General features: G+C 43.2%; 1 long non-coding RNA gene across 2 annotated transcripts in view; it reads right to left on the minus strand.

Moving 5' to 3' along the window:
* The window catches only part of LOC137374506 (uncharacterized), a 39,183-nt gene extending 17,444 nt beyond the window's left edge, over positions 1–21,739 (minus strand). For both annotated transcript variants that reach the window (XR_010975835.1, XR_010975834.1), the window contains exons 1-4: positions 21,391–21,739; positions 20,642–20,682; positions 19,638–19,771; positions 10,791–10,917 (exon numbers count right to left, since the gene is read on the minus strand). This is a non-coding gene — a long non-coding RNA (uncharacterized lncRNA). The remainder of the gene's footprint in view (positions 1–10,790; positions 10,918–19,637; positions 19,772–20,641; positions 20,683–21,390) is intronic.
* Positions 21,740–22,225: the final 486 nt, after the last annotated feature.

A 22,225-nucleotide genomic window follows, 5' to 3' on the forward strand; every position in this document is an offset into this window, starting at 1 on the left:
CAATATTCCAGCTGTGGCCTCACCAAGGCCCTCTATAATTGCAGCAAGACATCCCTGCTCCTTACTTGAATCCTCTCGCTATGAAGGCCAACATACCATTTGCCTTTTTTACCGCCTGTTGCACCTGCATACATACCTTCAACGACTGGTGTACGAGAACACCCAGGTCTCGCTGCATATTCCCCTCTCTCAGTTTACAGCCATTCAGATAATAAACTGCCTTCCTGTTGTTGCTACCAAAGTGGATAACCTCACATTTATCCACATTATACTGCATCTGCCATGCATTAGCCCATTCACTCAACTTGTCCAAATCACCCTGAAGCCTCTCTGCATCCTCCTCACAACTCACCCTCCCACCCGGTTTTGTGTCATCTGGAAATTTGGAGATATTACATTTAGTTCTCTCATCTAAATCATTAATATATATTGTGAATAGCTGGGGTCCTAGCACCGATCCCTGCGGTACCCCACTAGCCACTGCCTGCCATTCGGAAAAAGACCCATTTATCCCTACTCTTTGTTTCCAGTCCGCCAACCAATTTTCTATCCATCGCAATACACTACCCCCAATCCCATGCGCTTTAATTTTACATGCTAATCTCTTATATGGGACTTTGTCAAAAGCCTTCTGAAAGTCCAAATAAACCACATTCACTGGCTCCCCCTCATCAACTCTACTAGTTACATCCTTGAAGAATTCTAGTAGATTTGTCAAGCATGATTTCCCTTTCATAAGTACATGCTGACTCTGCCCAATTCTACCACTGTTCTCTAAGTGCTCTGCTATAAAATCTTTGATAATGGACCCTAGAATTTTCCCCACTACCGACGTTAGGCTGACTGGTCTATAATTCCCTGCTTTCTCTCTACCTTCCTTTTTAAATAGTGGGGTTACATTAGCTATCCTCCAATCTGTAGGAACTGTTCCAGAGTCTATAGAATCTTGGAAGATGACCACCAATGCATCCACTATTTCTAGGGCCACTTCCTTAAGTACTCTGGGATACATACCATCAGGCCCTGGGGATTTATTGGCCTTCATTCCCATCAATTTACCCAACACCATTTCTCTACTAATACTGATTTCTTTCAGTTCCTCTCTCTCACTAAACCCTGTGTTCCCCAACATTTCTGCTATGTTATTTGTGCCCTTTTACAGTCAGTTTTTATGTTCCCCGCAAGCTTGCTCTCGTACTCTATTTTCCCCTTCTTAATCAATCCCTTGGTCCTCCTTTGCTGAATTCTAAACTGCTCCCAATCCTCAGGTCTGTTGTTTTTCCTGGCAAATTTATATGACTCTTCCTTGGATCTAATGCTATCCCTAATTTCCCTTGTAAGCCATAGTTTGGCTACCTTTCCCGTTTTACTTTTGCACCAAGGATTAGTGCTTGGGCCACAGCTGTTCACCAAATGTAATATTTCCAAATTTGCTGATGACAAAACTGGGTGGGAATGTAAGTTGTGAGGAGGATGTAAGGAGGCTTCAGGGGGACTTGTTCTGGCTAAGTGAATGGGCAAGCACATGGCAGATGGAATATAATGTGAATAAGTGTGAAGTTATCCACATTGGTTGAAAAAAAAGAAATACAGAATACTTCTTAAATGGTGAGAGGTTGGGAAGTGTCCGAAAAGACCTGCGTGTCCTTGTTCATGAGTCACTAAAAGTTAGCATGCAGATGCAGCAAGCAATTAGGAAGGCAAATGGTATGTTGGCCTTCATCGCAAGGAGTTTTGAGTACGGAAATAAAGATGTCCTGCTGAAATTTTATCGAGCCTTGGTGAGACTGCACCTGTGTGCAGTTTTGGTCTCCTTATCTAAGGAAGGATATACTTGCCATAGAGGGAGTGCAACGGAGGTTCACCAAACTAATCCCTGAGATGGCAGGATTGTCTTATGAGGAGAGATTGAGGAAACAGATTCTCCAGAGTTTCGAAGAATGAGAGGTGATCTCATTGAAACTTAACAAAATCCTTACAGGGCATGACAGGGTGAATGTAGATAGGATGTTTCCCCTGGTTGATGAGTCTAGAACCAAGGGTGATAATCTCAGAATAAGGGGTAGGCCATTTAAGACTGAGCTGAGGAGGAATTTCTTCACTCAGAGGGTGGTGAATCTTTGGAATTCTCTACTCCAGAGGGCTGTGAAAGCTCAATCATTGAGTATGTTCAAGACAGAAATCAATTTCTGGAGACTAATGACATCAAGGGATATGGAGATAGCACAGGAAAGTGGCGTTGGTGTATATGATCAGCCATGATTTAACTGAATGGCAGAGAACGCTTGATGGGCTGAATGGCCTACTCCTGTTCCTATGTGTTCAGGCGAACTTCCTTGACCAGTATGTTCTTAGTACAACTGGGAAGGAAGCATTACTGGATCTGGCATCAGAGAATGAGGTGAGCCAAGTAGACCAAGTGTCTGTGGAGGAACCTTGGGTAAGAGTGATCATCGTGTCATAAGGTTGAGATTAGTAATGGAGAAGAGTAAGGAACAATCTAAAGTAGAAATTCTAAATTGGAAAAGGAATAACTTCAATGAGATGAGAGGGGAATCTAGCCAAGGTAAAATAGAACCAAAGATGGACAAGAAAAACTATAATGGAACAATCGGTGATCTTTAAGGAGGAGATGTTTCAGGTACAGGCTTGGCATATTTCTACAAGGATAAAAGATAGAGGAACCAAAGCCAGGGCTCCTAGGGTGATGAGGGAGATAGAGAATATGATGAAACAAAAATGTTGGGTGAATTCTTCAAGCAAGAACCAGGTAAAATAATATACGTTGAGAGGGGAAGTGAAGAGGAAAATAAAACTGGGAGAGACTATGAGAATAGAATGGCAGTTAACATAAAAGAGAACGCCAAATCTTCTACTGGCATGTAAATAGTAAGTGGGTAGTAAGAGGCAGAGGGGGCTGATTAGGGACAAAGAAATGATATATGCTTAGACGCGCAGAGCACGGCTAGAATACTTACTGAGTACTTTGAATTGATATTTACTAAGGAAGAGGATGCTGGCAAAATATTGGTAGAAGTGGAGATGGTAGAGGTAATGGATGGGGTGAAATTTGATAGGCAGAATGTACTGGAAAGGCTGGCTGTGCTTAGAGTGGATAAGCCGCCTGGTCCGGATGGTTTGCATCCCGGGTTGCTAAGGGAAGTGGGGTGGAGTTAGAGGAAGGGCTTGCCATAATCTTCATATCTTCCCTAGATACAGGGGAGTTGACAGAGGATTGGAAAGTGGCAAATGTGACACCCTTGTACAATTCAGCCCATTGAGTATAAAAGCAGGGAAGTTGTTCTGATCCTTTATAAAGTTCTGATTATGCCAAACAAGAGTATTGCATCCAGTTCTGTTCACCACATTTTAGGAAGGATATGAAGGTCCTTGAAATGGTGCAGAGGAGATTTGCCAGAATGGTTCCAGGGACAAGGGATTTTAACTACAAGGCTAAGTCATGCACGGAAGGAGCCGTGATGAAATAATCAATGAAATGGAAGAATTATGAATTTAAAAAGTCAACTGTTAAACAAAACCACAAGAACATGGACACTTGCACCACAATCAAAATGAAGTAGCAGTCATGTGACCCCTCCTGTACTGGAAATCAACAAACCTATGTACAAGAATGGAACTCGTTAACCTCATCTGAAATAGCTCTGGGGAGAACCTCTTTGAAATTGAAAAGAGCACTCTTGCATATTAATGACTCTTATCAACATGAATGAAGTAACAAAGGATTCTGGAGACAGATGAACTCACAGCTCAAACTAAAATTGAACAGGTGTGAAATAGTGCAGTGTTAACAGAATGATCCATATACAGACATTAAATGATAGCCATGGTCTCCACATCCTGGTCCATTGTGTGGTCATACCATGTGTCTCCTAACAGAAACTCTAATGTGATGAATTTTTACATAAAAAGGGTAACCCTATGGACAGAAAGAGACAGAGAGAGATATCAAGACAACACCTTCAGAAAGCAGTCCAGTCAGAGGCTGTTAAAGAGATCCAGCCAAGCAAGGAGGAAGCCCTGTTGCTAATTCTATACTTCAACTTGCTGCAGCAGAGAATGTAAAGTGACCACCACCTCCAGTCTGAAGTGTTAATCACCAGAAAATCTACAATACTTCAACAAGTTCAAGGCTACAAACACCCAGGCCTGCACCTTTAAAAGAGATTGTCCTCCTGAAAAGATTCAACAGGTTTACCGTAAACCATGAAAACCTACCTCAGTTTGAACTTTAAACCACATACCCTTTTTCTCTCTATCTATCTGTATGTGTGCGTGTGAGTGAATGTGTGCATGGGTGAGGTTGCAACCATTTCAGGAATTGTGTAAAAATAAGAGTTTTTTCAACCTAAGAGAAAATCTGTCCTTTGTCTGCTTACTTGACCCACAAACACTCAGGGACTGACTCACCATTTTTAGCAAAACACTATTGCAGTCAGTCGGGAGGTGAACAGTGGGAACCACCCACACCCCTTTCTACTTGTCCGTAACAGTTAGGTTGGAGAAGCTGGGGTTGTTCTCCTTGGAACAAAGGAGATTGAAAGGGAGATTTGATAGAGGTGTACAAGATTATGACAGGTTTAGATAAGGTAGATGGGGAAAAACTGTTCCCATTAGCTGATAGTACAAGGACTAAGGGAAAACAGATTTAAGAATTTGGGCAAGAGATACAGGAGAGTTTTTTTTACTCAGTGAATAGTAATGACCTGGAACTTGTTCCCTACAAGGATGGTGGAGGCAGAGACGATCAATGATTTCAAAAGGAAATTGGATGGGAGGGAAATAAACTTGCAGGGCAACAGGAATAGAGTGGGGGAATGGGACTGACTGGATTGCTCTACAGAGAGCCGAATGGACCTGATGGGCCAAATGGTCTCCTTCTGTGCCAATAATGACACTGACTCTGAAATGTTTATGTCAGTTATATTGATATTCATTCTTCGCCTTTATGATTTCTTTCAGGCCCGATACATGTTTTCAGACTTCACCCCATATTTACTGAGTGTGTACTGCTTCTTAGACCATTCTCAGCTATTGTATTTCTTCCAATCCTTGCTTTATTTGCTAGGATTTGGGATGGGTGGGTAGGGCATTGCCTATCCATCATTTCCTGCCATTGCATGATAGCCTTAATAAGAAATTTGAATTGTATTCAACATGTCTCAGAAATCTGAAAATTCATCAGCTGGGTTTGAAGCTCATGTGTTAAGTAATGGGGTATGTGGCTGCTTATCTCATTAAGGAGAGCCTGTGCATTATTGAAAATGTGATACAATTGTTCTGTTGTGTGCCAGTTATAGTGCATTTAAAAAACATACGTTTTAAAAAAGCAAAATAGGGGAGTATGGTGTCTAAGTTAGAATTTAGAGAGATGAAAATTAAGCCATTGTTTACTCCTATTGGACACACAAGGAGAAATTTATAGGTATATCACCAATGCCACCTATTGTTAAGCCAGCCTTTCAACACATGTCCTCTATTTCGCATTTACCTCAAGAAAAATCAGCTATTTTCACTGGGATTGGAGGTTGTCACTGCCAACCAATCAGATCATTTAGACAACAGGCTCAAGGGCTATAAGAACCAATCAAATTTGTTGGGAGTACTGGAATCAATCAACCAGATTTTATTTTCAGTCATTGCTTGCTGCACGAAAACGTGAAGCAGAACATTTCTAAATTAAATTTGGTTTCATTTAGCCCTGTTAAAGCTAAGTAGCAGCAGTTTGGCCTTTTGGTAACACATCTGAGTTGGAAGATTCTGGCCACCAGCCTTATGACAGATTTTAAACACATAGGCTAGGCTGACACTTCAATGTAGTACCAAGGGTGTTTTGGGAACGACCTTGGCTTCCTCAGATTTAAGATTCACACCCTTGTGTTTAATATCCAGGATGGCTTTGCCCCTCCCTATATATGTAACCTCCCTCAGAACTCTACATTCCTCTAACTCTGGCCTTTTGTGCATACTTCCTCTCTGTGTCGCATCACTGGGGCCGTACCTCCAACCATCTAATACTCCACACTCAGGAATTCTCTCCCTAAACTCCTCCACCTCTTGATCTCCCACTCCTCCTTTAAGACCTTAACTTTACTTCTTCGTCCCCACACTCTTGGTTACCCTTCTTAATATCTACTTCTTTTACTCAGTATCCATTTTTTTCTCTAGGTCTCTGTGAAGTGCTTTGAAGTGTTTTTCCAGGTTAAAGATGCTCTATAAATACAAGTTTTTGCCATAATGTTCTCCTGATGAGATTTTAAACGAGGTCCCACTTACCTGTTTAGGCGGACATAAAAGATCTCATAACACAATTTGAAAAACAGCTGAAAGCTCTCACGGTGTTCTGTTCAACATTCCTACCTCAGACAACAGCTCAAAAATTTAACAGGCCATTCATCACAGTTGGTGTTTGTGGGACCTTGCTGTATGCATATTGGCTGATGCATTTGTCTGCGTAACAAGAGTGTCTGCATTTCAGAAGTAATTGAATGGCTGTAAAACACTTAATGAAGAAATTAATGGAACTTAAAGTCAACAAATCCCATCAACCTGATGGCCTGCATTCTAGGGTTCTAAAAGAGGTAGCTATCGAGATAGTTAATGCATCAGTTTTGATCTTCCAGAGTTTCCTAGATTTTAGAATGGTCCCCATGAATTGGAAGGTAGTAAACATAACTCTGCTATTAGAGAAAGAAGGGAAAGAGAAAACAGGGAACTATAGGTCAGTTAGCCTGACATCACTAGTCGGGGAAATTCTAGAATTTATTATTGGGGACGTTGTAACAGGGCACTTAGAGAATTATAATATGACTAGACAGAGTCAACAAGGATTAATAAAAGGCCAAATGGCCAACTCCTGCTCCTATATCTTATGTCTTTATCTCCTGAAGATGTGATAAAGTGCTATATAAATGCAAGTTCTTTCTTTCTCATTTTCTTCTTGAATAAACCACAATTTTGCTTTTCTATTTTTTTAAGGAACTATTGTAGGTTTGACTCCCTGATTCCACATGCAATTGGATGCACGCAGGAGACAATTCTGCAGCAGGATGATGCCACTCTGGTACATTCTTTTATGTCTGATTATAGAACAGTATTGCCATTTGCCTGGGAGCAGTTTGCCAGCCACTCACATTGTTGGGCAATGGCATGTGGTGTGAGAGAAGCCTAACTAAGCAGAAAAATAGAGCATGTACAATAAATACGTGCAGGAGATTTTATATCCCACTAGTCAATCTCATGAGGTATTGCATATGGGGAGTTAAGATTATGTGGATTCTTCAGAACAGGGGTGGAGGATGGGGAGAGAATTGAGCTGCAGCCCAGCCAGAACTGCAATGCAGGAGGCCAAGAGAATTTATGGAGTAAGACAGACAAATCTGGGGGGCGTGCTGAGAGAAGATTGAGTAAGTCACAGGAGGGGTTTGAGGCTGAGGATGGAAGATACTTCAGAACTGCAATATTGGATGCCAGAAGTTAAGTATAGTGAATTTGGAGGAGAGGGTAGAGTGGCAGAAGGGGAAGAGGAAAGGGAGGGTAGAGTTGCAGGAGGAAGAAGATAGATCAAATATAGAGGCCTAAATTTAATAATACATCTGTAAACCCAATCCCTGCAGGAATGGAGGGAAGCCTGTGAAAACAAAGAACAATTAAAGAACAAAGATAATTACAGCACAGGAACAGGCCCTTCGGCCCTCCAAGCCTGCGCCGATCCAGATCCTCTCTCTAAACATGTCGCCTATTTTCTAAGGTTCTGTATCTCTTTTCTTCCTGCCCATTCATGTATCTGTCTAGATACATCTTAAAAGACTCCATCGTGCCCGCATCTACCACCTCCGCTGGCAATGCGTTCCAGGTGCCCACCACCCTCTGCGTAAAGAACTTTCCACGCATATCCCCCCTAAACTTTTCCCCTTTCACTTTGAACTCGTGTCCTCTAGTAATTGAAACCCCCACTCTGGGAAAAAGCCTCTTGCTATCCACCCTGTCTATACCTCTCATGATTTTGTACACCTCAATCAGGTCCCCCCTCAACCTCCGTCTTTCTAATGAAAATAATCCTAATCTGCTCAACCTCTCTTCATAGCTAGCGCCCTCCATACCAGGCAACATCCTGGTGAACCTCCTCTGCACCCTCTCCAAAGCATCCACATCCTTTTGATAATGTGGCGACCAGAACTGTACGCAGTATTCCAAATGTGGCCGAACCAAAGTCCTATACAACTGTAACATGACCTGCCAACTCTTGTACTCAATGCCCCGTCCGATGAAGGAAAGCATGCCGTATGCCTTCTTGACCACTCTATTTACCTGCGTTGCCACCTTCAGGGAACAGTGGACCTGAACACCCAAATCTCTCTGGACATCAATTTTCCCCAGGACTTTTCCATTTACTGTATAGTTCACTCTTGAATTGGATCTTCCAAAATGCATCACCTCGCATTTGCCCTGATTGAACTCCATCTGCCATTTCTCTGCCCAACTCTCCAATCTATCTATATTCTGCTGTATTCTCTGACAGTCCCCTTCACTATCTGCTACTCCACCAATCTTAGTGTCGTCTGCAAATTTGCTAATCAGTCCACCTATACTTTCCTCCAAATCATTAATGTATATCACAAACAACAGTGGTCCCAGCACGGATCCCTGTGGAACACCACTGGTCACACGTCTCCATTTTGAGAAACTCCCTTCCACTGCTACTCTCTGTCTCCTGTTGCCCAGCCAGTTCTTTATCCATCTAGCTAGTACACCTTGGACCCCAAGCGCCTTCACTTTCTCCATCAGCCTGCCATGGGGAACCTTATCAAACGCCTTACTGAAGTCCATGTATATGACATCGACAGCCCTTCCCTCATCAATCAACTTTGTCACTTCCTCAAAGAATTCTATTAAGTTGGTAAGACATGACCTTCCCTGCACAAAACCATGTTGCCTATCACTGATGAGCCCATTTTCTTCCAAATGGGAATAGATCCTATCCCTCAGTATCTTCTCCAGCAGCTTCCCTACCACTGACGTCAGGCTCACCGGTCTATAATTACCTGGATTATCCCTGCTACCCTTCTTAAACAAGGGGACAACATTAGCAATTCTCCAGTCCTCCGGGACCTCACCCGTGTTTAAGGATGCTGCAAAGATATCTGTTAAGGCCCCAGCTATTTCCTCTCTCGCTTCCCTCAGTAACCTGGGATAGATCCCATCCGGACCTGGGGACTTGTCCACCTTAATGCCCTTTAGAATACCCAACACTTCCTCCCTCCTTATGCCGACTTGACCTAGAGTAATCAAACATCTGTTCCTAACCTCAACATCCTTCATGTCCCTCTCCTCGGTGAATACCGATGCAAAGTACTCGCTTAGAATCTCACCCATTTTCTCTGAGTCCAAGCATAACATTCCTCCTTTGTCCTTTAGTGGGCCAATCCTTTCTCTAGTTACCCTCTTTCTCCTTATATATGAATAAAAGGCTTTGGGATTTTCCTTAACCCTGTTTGCTAAAGATATTTCATGACCCCTTTTAGCCCTCTTAATTCCTCGTTTCAGATTGGTCCTACATTCCCGATATTCTTTCAAAGCTTCGTCTTTCATCAGCCGCCTACACCTTATGTATGCTTCCTTTTTCCTCTTAGCTAGTCTCACAATTTCACCTGTCATCCATGGTTCCCTAATCTTGCCATTTCTATCCCTCATTTTCACAGGAACATGTCTCTCCTGCACGCTAATCAACCTCTCTTTAAAAGCCTCCCACATATCACATATGGATTTACCTTCAAACAGCTGCTCCCAATCTACATTTCCCAGCTCCTGCCGAATTTTGGTGTAGTTGGCCTTCCCCCAATTTAGCACTCTCCCTTTTGGACCACTCTCTTCTTTGTCCATGAGTATTTTAAAGCTTACGGAATTGTGATCACTATTCCCAAAGTAGTCCCCTACTGAAACTTCAACAACCTGGCCGGGCTCATTCCCCAACACCAGGTCCAGTATGGCCCCTTCCCGAGTTGGACGAGAGGAACTCACTCTGCTACCCACTCACCCAAAACCTATCTGGAGTTAAAATCAGTGTAAGTGAATTTAAGACATCACGGTTAGCTAACTGAACATTGCGGTGATACAAAAGGAGGCTTAGTATCAGCACCGAGTGTTTGACTGAGATTTAGCACCATGTTTGTGAACAGCGATAGGGGCAGTCAAACGTCTGCAACTTTCGGTAAAAATCAGCAGTGCCCTCACATTTTAATTCCCTTCCATGCATCCACTGGGGACATCTCAGTTTTCAGACACTTGTCTGTTTTTGTATAACTGACATGTTTTTTTTCTTTTAACAGAATAACAATCTGCAAGATATAGAGGTCGTTGTTCAATTTGTCACTGGCAGTCGTTATAGAAAAGGCCCAATTTTCATTTCCATTCATCTATGACGCAAGTGTCATTTGTTTAGAGCGATGTGATGGTATTCAACCTCCCATGACAGTGTATCACTGTTGTTCTCATGTGCACAATGACAGATTGCAGTGCAGACAACCATTTTTCCATGGCAGTGCATATCTTTGTGTTGGACCCTTCCACATGACCAAATCATTATCCGCTAGCCTGCAGCAGAACAAGTGACACCGCTGTTTGGAACTGATTCCGTAGCAACCTCTAAGTGAAACTAGACCACAGGTCTGCATCCACATCGCAACTCGTGAGAAGCGCACAGCATCCTATGCTGCCATGCTGCACCAGCTGGCCTATCATCAATTGGTATCAATTCATCACCGATACTCAACCTGCGCTTCCATGTCAACATCAGCATCAAAATCTCCTGTGACTGATTTAAGTTGGGGTCATGATAGTTGGTGCTCTGGAGAATGATAGTCTTCAGGCTTAGCTTGTAGGTATTGGGGTTTTCTTGCTCTGTGAAGACAGCAGGTTATAAATTCTTTTGGGTATTGCATTTTCATTGAATGCATGGTTATGTGATTTTGCATAATTGTGTATGGAAAAACTGGTGCAATACACCATGTGCATCACAGAAATATCTAAATAATATGGTACATTTCATGAGTTCTATACTCTGTTCTAATCTCCAAATGCTCCATGCCTTGCCGGTTCCCCCTCAAACAACTTAATAATAGCTTGCTCAGAAGGAGTAAGTTGTTTACTACCTGTGGCTCACCATTTTGTCTATAGCAACCACCCATTATATACTAGTTTAGCCTCTAATCATAAGAGCAATGTGAACACATGGAAAGTTTTTCCTGCTGCATATTCTCTTTACCATCATTACATATATACTGTACTATATCCCTATTTTATGACTACACCTCAAAAGTACTCAGTTGGCTGTGATGCACTTAGGGATGTCTTGAGGATGTGAAAGGCACTATTTCAATGCAAGTTCTTTCTATTTTTCAATGTTATTTCCATTTTCTCATTTGCCACATCGTTAAAAACATTTCTATCTGTTTTTTGCCTATATCTTTTACAACTGCTACCTTCTTTCATGTTTATATATTGCAACAAGAATTAGGCATTGTTGTCAGTGTTAGTTTATTAATTGGTTTCTTTATTGTACAGTGAAGATTGATTTCTGTTGACAATGTATTGTGTGTGTTTATGTGTGTGTATATCAATCTCCAATGGCATCGCACAAGGAGATTAAGACCAGATGAAGTGGTGGACTTAGAGGACAGATATTTGGACAAACATGCACAGACATTAATCAATACCCATTTTGAAGCCATACATTATGTCCTTATTTTTATATTTTTATGATAATTTCATTTTCCCACATTTAGAATAGCCCTAATGGTGGTGCTGTAGTAGCTCCTCTGGCAGTAATGTGTAATTACGGAGTGACAGGTTTCCAACAACAGTTTCTATTATAATTAAGTCATGGGAACTTAGAACTGAAACGTTGTCATTAAGTGCATGCAGATTTAGGATTTTAATATACCACTGGTTAATCTCCCGCCTCGTGGGGAGACTGTCCAGTAAAACCTGGCCGCTTCCCTATGGCTGGGGGTGGGGGTGGGGGTGGGCCCTCCTGATTAGGCACTCTGTGCACCATGGAAGGGCCCCCTCAGCAGTGGCATGGGCCACCCCGGCAGAAACCACACCCACCCTCACCAATGAACCCCTCCCCTCCGCCCCCCACTTGCTGGGGCTTGTCTGATTGGCCCTGGATCCCCGAACCCACTTACTTTATGGGGAGGTCGGATGCAGTCCCAGCAGTGGCCATCACTCCCAGTAGTGCAGTTGAGACTGAAGAGCTGTCAGCCCTCCGATTGGCCAGCAGCTCTTGGAGGCGGGCTCCCATCTTTTAAAGGATGGGAGACCTGGTGCCAGGCAGTTAATTGCCTGAGCACCAAAAAATGCCGTCGGGAGTTCCCTAAATGGCCGAGGCGGGGTTGCCCCCGGCTTTCCGGCCTGGCATCGGAACCCCGCTGCGGCGACAAAATTCTACAGTTTCTAATTCAATAAGATAATAGGAATTTATAAGAGAAAAAGTTCTCAGGAAGAGTTTGCAGATATATACACACATATACACTCATCTCTACACATATATACACATATACACACATATATACACATATACACACATATACACACATATATACACATAGACACACATATATACACATATACACACATATATACACATATACACACATATATACACATAGACACACACCTATCAACATTTGACACCATACATGTTTCCATTAGAGAAGGAAATTAGCACATTGACCTGGAAGGAGAGTGTTATAAATTTAAAAAATTCCTAGCAAACTTCCTTTGCCAACAGCAATTAAACTGGATTTGCAGCAATTAAATGTTGCAGCCTTAAAAAGGCAGTCTAGGTTAAACATAGATCATCACAGCTGCAGAACACTCCACTGTGCTTATATAGTATAAAACAGAATATCATCTGACTTCTGATGAAAGGTCACAGACCTGAAACGTTAACTGTTTCTCTCTCCACAGATACTGCCGGACCTGCTGACTAATTCCAGCACTTTCTGTTTTTATATCATCTGATGTACTGTGAGCAACACCACAGGAGGTATGTTGAAGAGTTTTGAATAATACAAATTGTTGCACATCAAACCTTCACTTATCTATGTGGCAATTTTATCAACTGCATAGAATTTTTGTTCAAAGGCAAATACATCAATAATCTACCATCTGTTCACCACACATCAGAAAAGGAGCAAAAACCTCATCTGTTCTCCAGTTGTTCCTTTTCTTAAAGAAAAAAGAAGTAAATTCCTGAGTACTAAGAATGCTTGATATACAAAAGTTGTCAGAGCACCATTTGCAAAGCCAGAAGACAGACCATTGTTGATTCTCATCCAGTATTCCTGTCTTGGCTAGGCCAGAACAAGTGAATCTGGAACAAATTACACACTTCTCTGGCACACACTGTCAGGAACCACTAACCAGTATGAGCAAGCATGAATTTCTGCCTGCAATCGTTTTATGGATTTGGGAGACGATAAAGTAAGAAACCTTATAAAGACAATTATAATTACGCAATCCATCAGTCAGATCAATAATAGAGGGCATTTTTTTCCACCTAAAGGTACACTGACATTTGAACAGAATATATGGACTTCCTTCCAGTATTTTTATCTTGTGTTTGCAGCATAAAAAAACAGGAATTTTTTCCTAGTTCACACAGGCTGCCAATACTCACTGTCTGAACTGACATTGTAAAGAATGACTGCTTTGGTGAATAGCATAGGGTGGAAGATGGCTGCGGCACTGTAACGTAGTATGACTCAATGCCTTCAGGAAACATAGGGTTATATTTGGAAAGCATTTTGGAAAAAAATCCCATGACTTGCATTATGTACTAAAGTTGTGTAAAATTATCTTCTGCAATGACATTCCCACATTGCTACCATTTTAATAACATTTTGAACTCCTTTCAATCCTCCCACATTTGAACAAAAAGTTTTTAAATTTCAGGAAATACTGCTTTATATTACAAATGTCCTGCTAACTTGATGGTTCAGCAGGCTGGTGTACTGAGAGGTAAGACATTGACCAGAGTTCCATTTTAAAAACACTGGGCCCAAAATTCTGGGGTGGAGGGGTGGGCAGGGAGGTTGTAGAGCAGTCAGATCACCGGTGGGAGCGAGGGTTCAATTTGAGGTGTAATCCAGATCTGCCAAGTTTCTGTTCCATGTAATAAGTGGCATGTAGTAAATGGGTAGGGGTGGGGGAAGGGAGGGGAAAGTGGGTGTCACATCCACCCACCCTCCCCAGATCTGCTGACAGCTTTGGAGGTATGTCCGGGGGATTTCCTGAGTACTGCTGGGAATTCTGCTCAAAGCCCTGCAGGACCTGTGCCAACTGGGAGGTTAGCAAATGTAATCAATCCCAGAATAGATCAAATAGCTTGAAGTGCCTAGCCATTTTTCCCTCAATATTTTGACTTTTGCCTTTATCTGCTAACGGCCTCAGACTTCACCATTAGACAGCAAGGGTGCTGCTACGATTTTTCTTAACCTTAGTGCACCTCTGTTGCACTCATGCATGTGTGGGTTGCCTGCCCCTGTATATTTTAACAAGTCTGTGTCTGTTCTGGAAATTTGGCATTAGGTCTACAGTGGTGGATGTTAGTGCCAAGAGTCCTGCTCTGCCAAACTTTCAAAGGGCCCTGGAATTTCAGAGCCACTGAATTTCCATTAGCAGCCAGCCAATCTGAGACAGGCAAGAACAATGACAGAAGTTAATTCAGAGGCCAAGTCAATCTCTCACATCTCCTGGTGGCTAGCTAAAAATGTGACATTAACAATAGTTTATCTGCCTGACCTCTCTGTGGAAAAAGGTGCCTCATTTAGGAATGACTTAAGTAGGCCAGAAATAAAATTGAAACATAAAAGCATTTTGGAAGATTAAGATTAGATGCCTAGTGCAGTCCTTTGGTAGGTAAGCACACTGTGCTGTGTGGCATATACCGACTGCAAAGATCCCAGGTTCAATTCCTGATCTGTTCTGAATTGATTAGTCTCATTGGTGTGACAGAAATGGCCTCGTTTTCCCTGGGAGCTCATGCCCTTTTTGCACCAGGCTTTGCTATGAGCTGTCCCCACCGTTGAAAGAGCTAACAAATAAAGAAAAGGCAGTTGGGTAAAGTATGGCAGGGTTACCAGTTCCTATGACATTATACTTCATCAGAAGGATTAAGGGTTCAGGGGAGAAAAATCTGTCATGACAAAGCATGTGTTAGAACTGATCATTTTCCCTAACTGAATAACAGAAATGGGCATCTTCGGGCCCTGCCATTCACTTTCATTTGACTTCATTTATATTTCTGGATGATAATAAGCATTTAATGCTTGCTGCCTGTAGTTTACAACACTTCATTGGACACAGTGATTTTGAATTTCTTCCGAGGAAAGATATGTCAACCTCAACTCTAGACCTCTCACAAGACTGAGATCACAACTCAACTCAGGAAAGTATTGCCTAAGGAGATATAGGACCCCATTTTATTTATTTTACACAAATCCATTTTCCAGTGGCTTTAAATTTCCTATCTTTTCTGACCTAAATCAATGGATTTCAACCCTGGGGGTCTGTAGAGACTTTCCGAGGATCTGAGAAATAATGTGAAAGCGCATACTGAGCAGGGACTGCCTTATTGGGTGGGTAATATGGGTCACCATCAAGGGTGCTGTGGACAGGAGGTTGTTGTGGTCTAGAGTAAGCGAATGAGTGGCGGCCGGAAGCGGGCTTGGTGCGAGCTAGGAGGGGGGAGCAGTGTGCGGCCGCCACATATGCAGAGCAGAGTGGGCTGTCTGTCTCACCTAGGAGGGGAGCGTGCATGGAGGAGTGTTGAAAGCAGCACAAAGATCGTAAAGTAGACCCACAGTAACAAAGGCTGCTGGTGGATGCCAGGTGAGTTCAGCCTTGTTCAAGAAAGAGGAGTTTAAAAAAAATATATATTTAAGTACCTAAACTCAACAGCAGCAGAATACAAGTTTGTGGAGGTCCCTTCTGGAAATTTTTTTTATTCATTCATGGGATGTGGGCATCGCTGGCCAAGCCAGCATTTGTTGCCCATCCCTAATTGCCCTTGAGAAGGTGGCGGTGAGCTGCCTTCTTAAACCGCTGAAGTCCATGTGGGTTAGGTACACCCACAATCCTGTTAGCAAGGGAGTTCCAGGATTTTGACCCAGCAACAGTGAAGGAACGACAATATAGTTCCAAGTCAGGATGGTGTGTGACCTGGAGGGGAACTTGCAGGTGGTGGTGTTCCCATGTATTTGCTGCCCTTGTCCTTCTAGTTGGTAGAGGTTGCGGGTTTGGAAGGTGCTGTCTAAGGAGCCTTGGTGCGTTGGTGCAGTGCATCTTGTAGATGGTACACACTGCTGCCACTGTGCATCGGTGGTGAAGGGAGTGAATGTTTGTGGATGGGGTACCAATCAAACGGGCTGCTTTGTCCTGGATGGTGTCGAGCTTCCTGAGTGTTGTTGGAGCTGCACCCATCCAGGCAAGTGGAGAGTATTCCATCAGACTCCTGACTTGTGCCTTGTAGATAGTGGACAGGCTTTGGGGAGTCAGGAGGTGAGTTACTCGCTGCAGGATTCCTAGCCTCTGACCTGCTCTTGTAGCCATGGTATTTATATGGCTACTGCAGTTCAGTTTCTGGTCAATGGTAGCCCCTAGGATGTTGATAGTGGGGGATTCAGCGATGGTAATGCCATTGAATGTCAAGGGGGATGGTTAGATTCTCTCTTGTTGGAGATGGTCATTGCCTGGCACTTGTGTGGCGTGAATGTTACTTGCCACTTATCAGCCCAAGCCTGAATATTGTCCAAGTCTTGCTGCATTTCTACACGGACTGCTTCAGTATCTAAGGAGTCACGAATGGTGCTGAACATTGTGCAATCATCATCGAATAACCCCACTTCCGACCTTATGATTGAAGTAAGGTCATTGATGAAGCAGCTGAAGATGGTTGGGCCTAGGAAACTACCCTGAGGAACTCCTGCAGTGATGTCCTGGAGCTGAGATGATTGACCTCCAACAACCACAACCATCTTCCTTTGTGCTAGGTATGACTCCAGCCAGCGGAGGGGTTTCCCCCTGATTTCCATTGACCTTAGTTTTGCTAGGGCTCCTTGATGCCATACTCGGTCAAATGCCGCCTTGATGTCAAGGGCAGTCACTTTCACCTCACCTCTTGTGTTCAGCTCTTTTGTCCATGTTTGAACCAAGGCTGTAATGAGGTCATGAACCCAAACTGAGTGTCACTGAGCAGGTTATTGCTAAGCAAGTGCCGCTTGATGGCACTGTTGATGACACCTTCCATCACTTTACTGATGATTGAGAATAGGCTGATGGGGCGGTAATTGGTCGGGTTGGACTTGTCCTGCTTTTTGTGTACAGGACATACCTGGGCAATTTTCCACATTGCCGGGCAGATGCCAGTGTTGTAGCTGTACTGGAACAACTTGGCTAGGGGCACGGCAAGTTCTGGAGCACAGGTCTTCAGTACTATTGCCGGAATATTGCCAGGGCCTTTGCAGTATCCAGTGCCTTCAGTCGTTTCCTGATATCACGCGGAGTGAATCGAATTGGCTGAAGTCTGGCATCTGTGATGCTGGGGACTTCAGGAGGAGGCTGAGATGGATCATCAACCCGGCATTTCTGGCTGAAGATTGTTGCAAATGCTTCAGACTTATCTTTCGCACTGATGTACTGGGCTCCCCCATCATTGAGGATGGGGATATTTGTGGAGTCACCTCCTCCAGTTAGTTGTTTAATTGTCCACCAACATTCACGGCTGGATGTGGCAGATCTGCAGAGTTTAGATCTGATCCGTTGGTTATGGGATCGCTTAGCTCTGTCTATCGCATGTTGCTTACGCAATTTGGCATGCAAGTTGTCCTCTGTTGTAGCTTTACCATCATGACACCTCATTTTGAGGTATGCCTGGTGCTGCTCCTGGCATGCCCTCCTGCACTCTTCATTGAACCAGGGTTGGTCTCCTGGCTTGATGGTAATGGTAGAGTGGGGGATACACCGGGCCATGAGGTTACAGATTGTGGTTGAGTACAATTTTGCTGCTGCTGATGGCCCACAGCGCCTCATGGATGCCCAGTTTTGCATTACTAGATCTATTCGAAATCTATCCCATTTAGCACGGTTGTAGTGCCACACAACACGAAGGAGTGTATCCTCAATGTGAAGGCGGGACTTCGTCTCCACAACGACTGTGCGGTGGTCACTCCTACCAATACTGTCATGGACAGATGCATCTGCGGCAGGCAGATTGGTGAGGATGAGGTCAAGTATGTTTTCCCCTCTTGTTGGTTCCCTCACCACCTGCCGCATACCCAGTCTAGCAGCTATGTCCTTTAGGACTCGGCCAGCTCGGTCAGTAGTGGTGCTACCGAGCAATTCTTGGTGATGGACATTGAAGTTCCCCACCCAGAGTACATTCTGTGCCCTTGCCACCCTCAGTGCTTCCTCCAAGTGGTGTTCAACATGGAGGAGTACTGACTCATCAGCTGAGGGAGGGCGGTAGGTGGTAATCAGCAGGAAGTTTCCTTGTCCATGTTTGACCTGATGCCATGAGGCTTCATGGGGTCTAGAGTCTATGTTGAGGACTCCCAGGGCAACTCCCTCCCTCCTGTATACCACTGTGCCACCACCTCTGCTGGGTCTGTCTTGCCGGTGGGACAGGACATACCCAGGGATGGTGATGGCAGTGTCTGGGACATTGTCTGTCAGGTATGATTCCGTGAGTATGACTATGTCAGGCTGTTGCTTGACTAGTCTGTGGGACAGCTGTCCTAACTTTGGCACAAGCCCCCAGATGTTAGTAAGGAGGACTTTGCAGGGTTGACAGGGCTGGGTTTGCCGTTGTCGTTTCCGGTGCCTAGGTCGATGCCGGGTGGTCCGTCCGGTTTCATTCCTTTTTATTGACTTTGTAGCGGTTAGATACAACTGAGTGGCTTGCTAGGCCATTTCAGAGGGCATGTAAGAGTCAACCACATTGCTGTGGGTCAGGAGTCACATGTAGGCCAGACCAGGTAAGGACAGCAGATTTCCTTCCCTAAGGGACATTAGTGATCAAGTGGAAAATGATTTATGAGCGTCAGTGCCAAACATCATACCAAGGATAGATAGACTCGGCAATGAGAAGCAGGCACATTCATCTTACTGACATCTGTAAGTAAATACCTGTTTCCTTAAAAGCATTATTAAAACACTCTTCACATGCAGCAATTTCATAGTACGAGTGTTATGTAATAGTATAATTCAGATGGGGTGCCCATGGTTACTAATCCATTTGAAAAGGGGCCCTTCAACTCAAAAAGTTTGAGATCCACTGCTCTGAATGACAGTGCAATGTCATACAACTCCTTCAGTACATCCAGTCTAGCTACTGCATGCTTTTAGAAGTGTCAGCATTTTTTAAAATGCTGAATTCCAGAAATATTCCACAAGCAAGTCAGCAAACGAAGCAAAAAAAAGGAATAAAAATGTCATTGTTCTGAAGACATGGTACTTTTTTGCTCATGAAATATGTAATTATGATAATGCTGAAAGGTAGTTTTCCAGGGTGTGGCAGCACAACAAAATGTGGCTGTATGGCTACAATTCCTTACCCACTAAGTTCTCCGATTTTCTGTCTGGAGTTAGGTAGTGAGCAGAGGCCAAATAGTTGCCTTCAAGGAGGAAGGTCCATTCACTTCGAGCTGCCTTTTCCAGTTTTTCCCGTCGGCAATCAGCATATCAGAATCTAGAAAAACATATTATCCAGCAAAAGAACATGAAATCATGCTTAATTTTCATGATTAATTCTGATGTGTACCACTGAATTTCATATTTGTTATAAGCGGTGCATTGGTGCATCAACCTACTATGCCAGTGCGTGGTAGAATGACGGTTTATTCCTGACTTTAAAAATTTCAATTCTCATGTCAGCTGTACTACCAAGTAGGTCAAAAAATGGTGCATTGGTGGCTACAGAATGATATCAGAGCCTTAAGAACAAGTTGTCTCTCCAATGACTTAGTCAATAATGAATAGTGCAGGGGCTGTCAGAAGAGAGGTAATAAGAAATACATAACGTTCCAACATGAAGGATGGCAAGATAACACGTGATTGGCTTCCATCTTGAAAATTAAGAGTTGATCTATAGCTGCCTACCACCTACTGTTGGTTGAGGTTTTGTAGTTTTAAGGCAGTCCAGTGCCAGAATGTAAAACAAAAACAGAAAATTCTGAAAAACATTCGGCAACTCAGACTGCATCTGTGGAAAGAAAAAAAGTTAACTTTTTAAATGCGGTCAAAACTTTTTCCAGCATTTTCTGTTTTTGTTTCAGATTTCCAGCACGGACAATTGGAATGCTTGTTGTTTCCAATGTCAGGATCATGTTGAGTACTCATATACTCCGGAGTGGCAGGAGGTGGGTTTATGCAACTGTTCTTTTTTTAAACATGATTCTAATCTCAGTTCAAGTGTCTAGAAGAGATTGTGACTGAAGGGCATCTGAAGGATAGAAACTAGCTTGACAGATTGAGTTTTCTAAACTGTATCGTGTCTTTTTAAAAGCCATCTTAATCATTATATATATATTTATATATAGCCTGGGAACAAATCACTTACCTGCTTGTTCAGGTAAGGACTGGTGTGTGGTTTAGGCAAGCCTAAAGAGGGAGAAGAAAGTAGTTTTTAAAATGGGGGAAAAAAACTTGGATATAAAAAGTGGGAAGTTTTTTTACGCTAGTATTTTTTTGCTCATCCCTAATTGTCCTCGAGAAGGTGGTGATTTATTTTGAAAAACATGAAAAATATAGTGGAAAAATCTTTCCTCCCTATTTCTAGGGAAATGGGAACGACATTTAAAATAAAGATTTTTTAGGACTTACTAGAAATCGTGACCAGAGGAAATCTACCTATTTGCTCCGTGCTACCAACACTTGGAGTGACCAGACAGAAAACCTCGTTTGCTTCTCTCATTTGCTTTGTGAACTGGGGAAATGTAACTGTTGCAGACACAACGCCCTCCAGCCGTCAGCTGCGGCCCGCCAATCTCACAGCACCACTCACTGGATAAGGTGGTTCAGGGAATTGAGGAAAAAAAGGAGTTTGCAAAAGAAATGCGTGACCCCTGCTAATCTGACACGCTGGTGTAGAAGCAGGGGGTAAATGCGCATAATTTATCCGACTGGATTTAGTCCAAATAATCTATCCGTTTTATCCCTGCCCCCCTTTTGCTTTCGTGTACCATACAGTGCGGTGGGTGGCTAAGAGGACGACTTGGAATGAAATGTCACGCATTAACTTTTATATATATATATTTATTTGATAAATAAAACACTTTTATGACGTTCGCTTCCTTGCGATATTGTTACCTTACGTATCATGGAGGTTCAAAGGCACTTTATTATTCTCCAAGGCGGTTCTACTCGAGCAGTCAAGGTTGAGTTAAGATCGTTGGACCCCGATAGTCAGAAATGAAATGTCACCGTTCTGCTCTTGTGCAGTCCGGATGGAAGCAGAGCTGGGATGTGTCAGAGGGGCTGAATATGGTTAGGCTGTTTCAGAGTCTGAGACAATGTTTGTTACAACCCGAACTGTGCAGACATACTGAGGGGATTGCAAATATCCACAAATTTGTTTTTCCTTGAACAACCCGTGCGTGCTTATTTTAACACTGCACTTTCCTTAAAAAAACATCAAGGGGGAGCGTTCCTGGAAATCATTAGCCGGATTTGTGTTTTCATACGCCACGCAATACACTGGCTTTAATTTATACACATACTTTATATTCTTTAAAAATAAAAAAAATGTATGAGGTCCATGGTTGTTTAATTTTGCTGAGGCTGGGCTTTGGATCATCAGACTGCTGGTTGGAAACTCAGGCTGACCACAGGAGCCCCCGGTCACACTGCACTGATGTAAAATGAAATCAGCAGGGTTGAGGGTGGAGAAGACCTAAATAAGGAAGGGCAGGCCAATGCACAGAGGAAAGGGGAAACCGTGAATGAGAGCAGCTTTAAGATTTGGCAGCAAATCAAAGAGGAGGAAGTCGAGGAGGCAGTGTTTCACAGTTGTTTCACCAATGGCTTCTGAGACCAGTTACGTATTCAGCACAAACCCTGCAAGCAGCAATTCCCAGAACAGTAGTGTAGCATTATTAACTATTACTGTCTACATTATTAACCTCCCTAAAGGTCATAATTGCCC

Source organism: Heterodontus francisci, chromosome 10, assembly GCF_036365525.1.
Source record: "Heterodontus francisci isolate sHetFra1 chromosome 10, sHetFra1.hap1, whole genome shotgun sequence".
Classification (NCBI taxonomy): Eukaryota; Metazoa; Chordata; class Chondrichthyes; order Heterodontiformes; family Heterodontidae; genus Heterodontus; species Heterodontus francisci.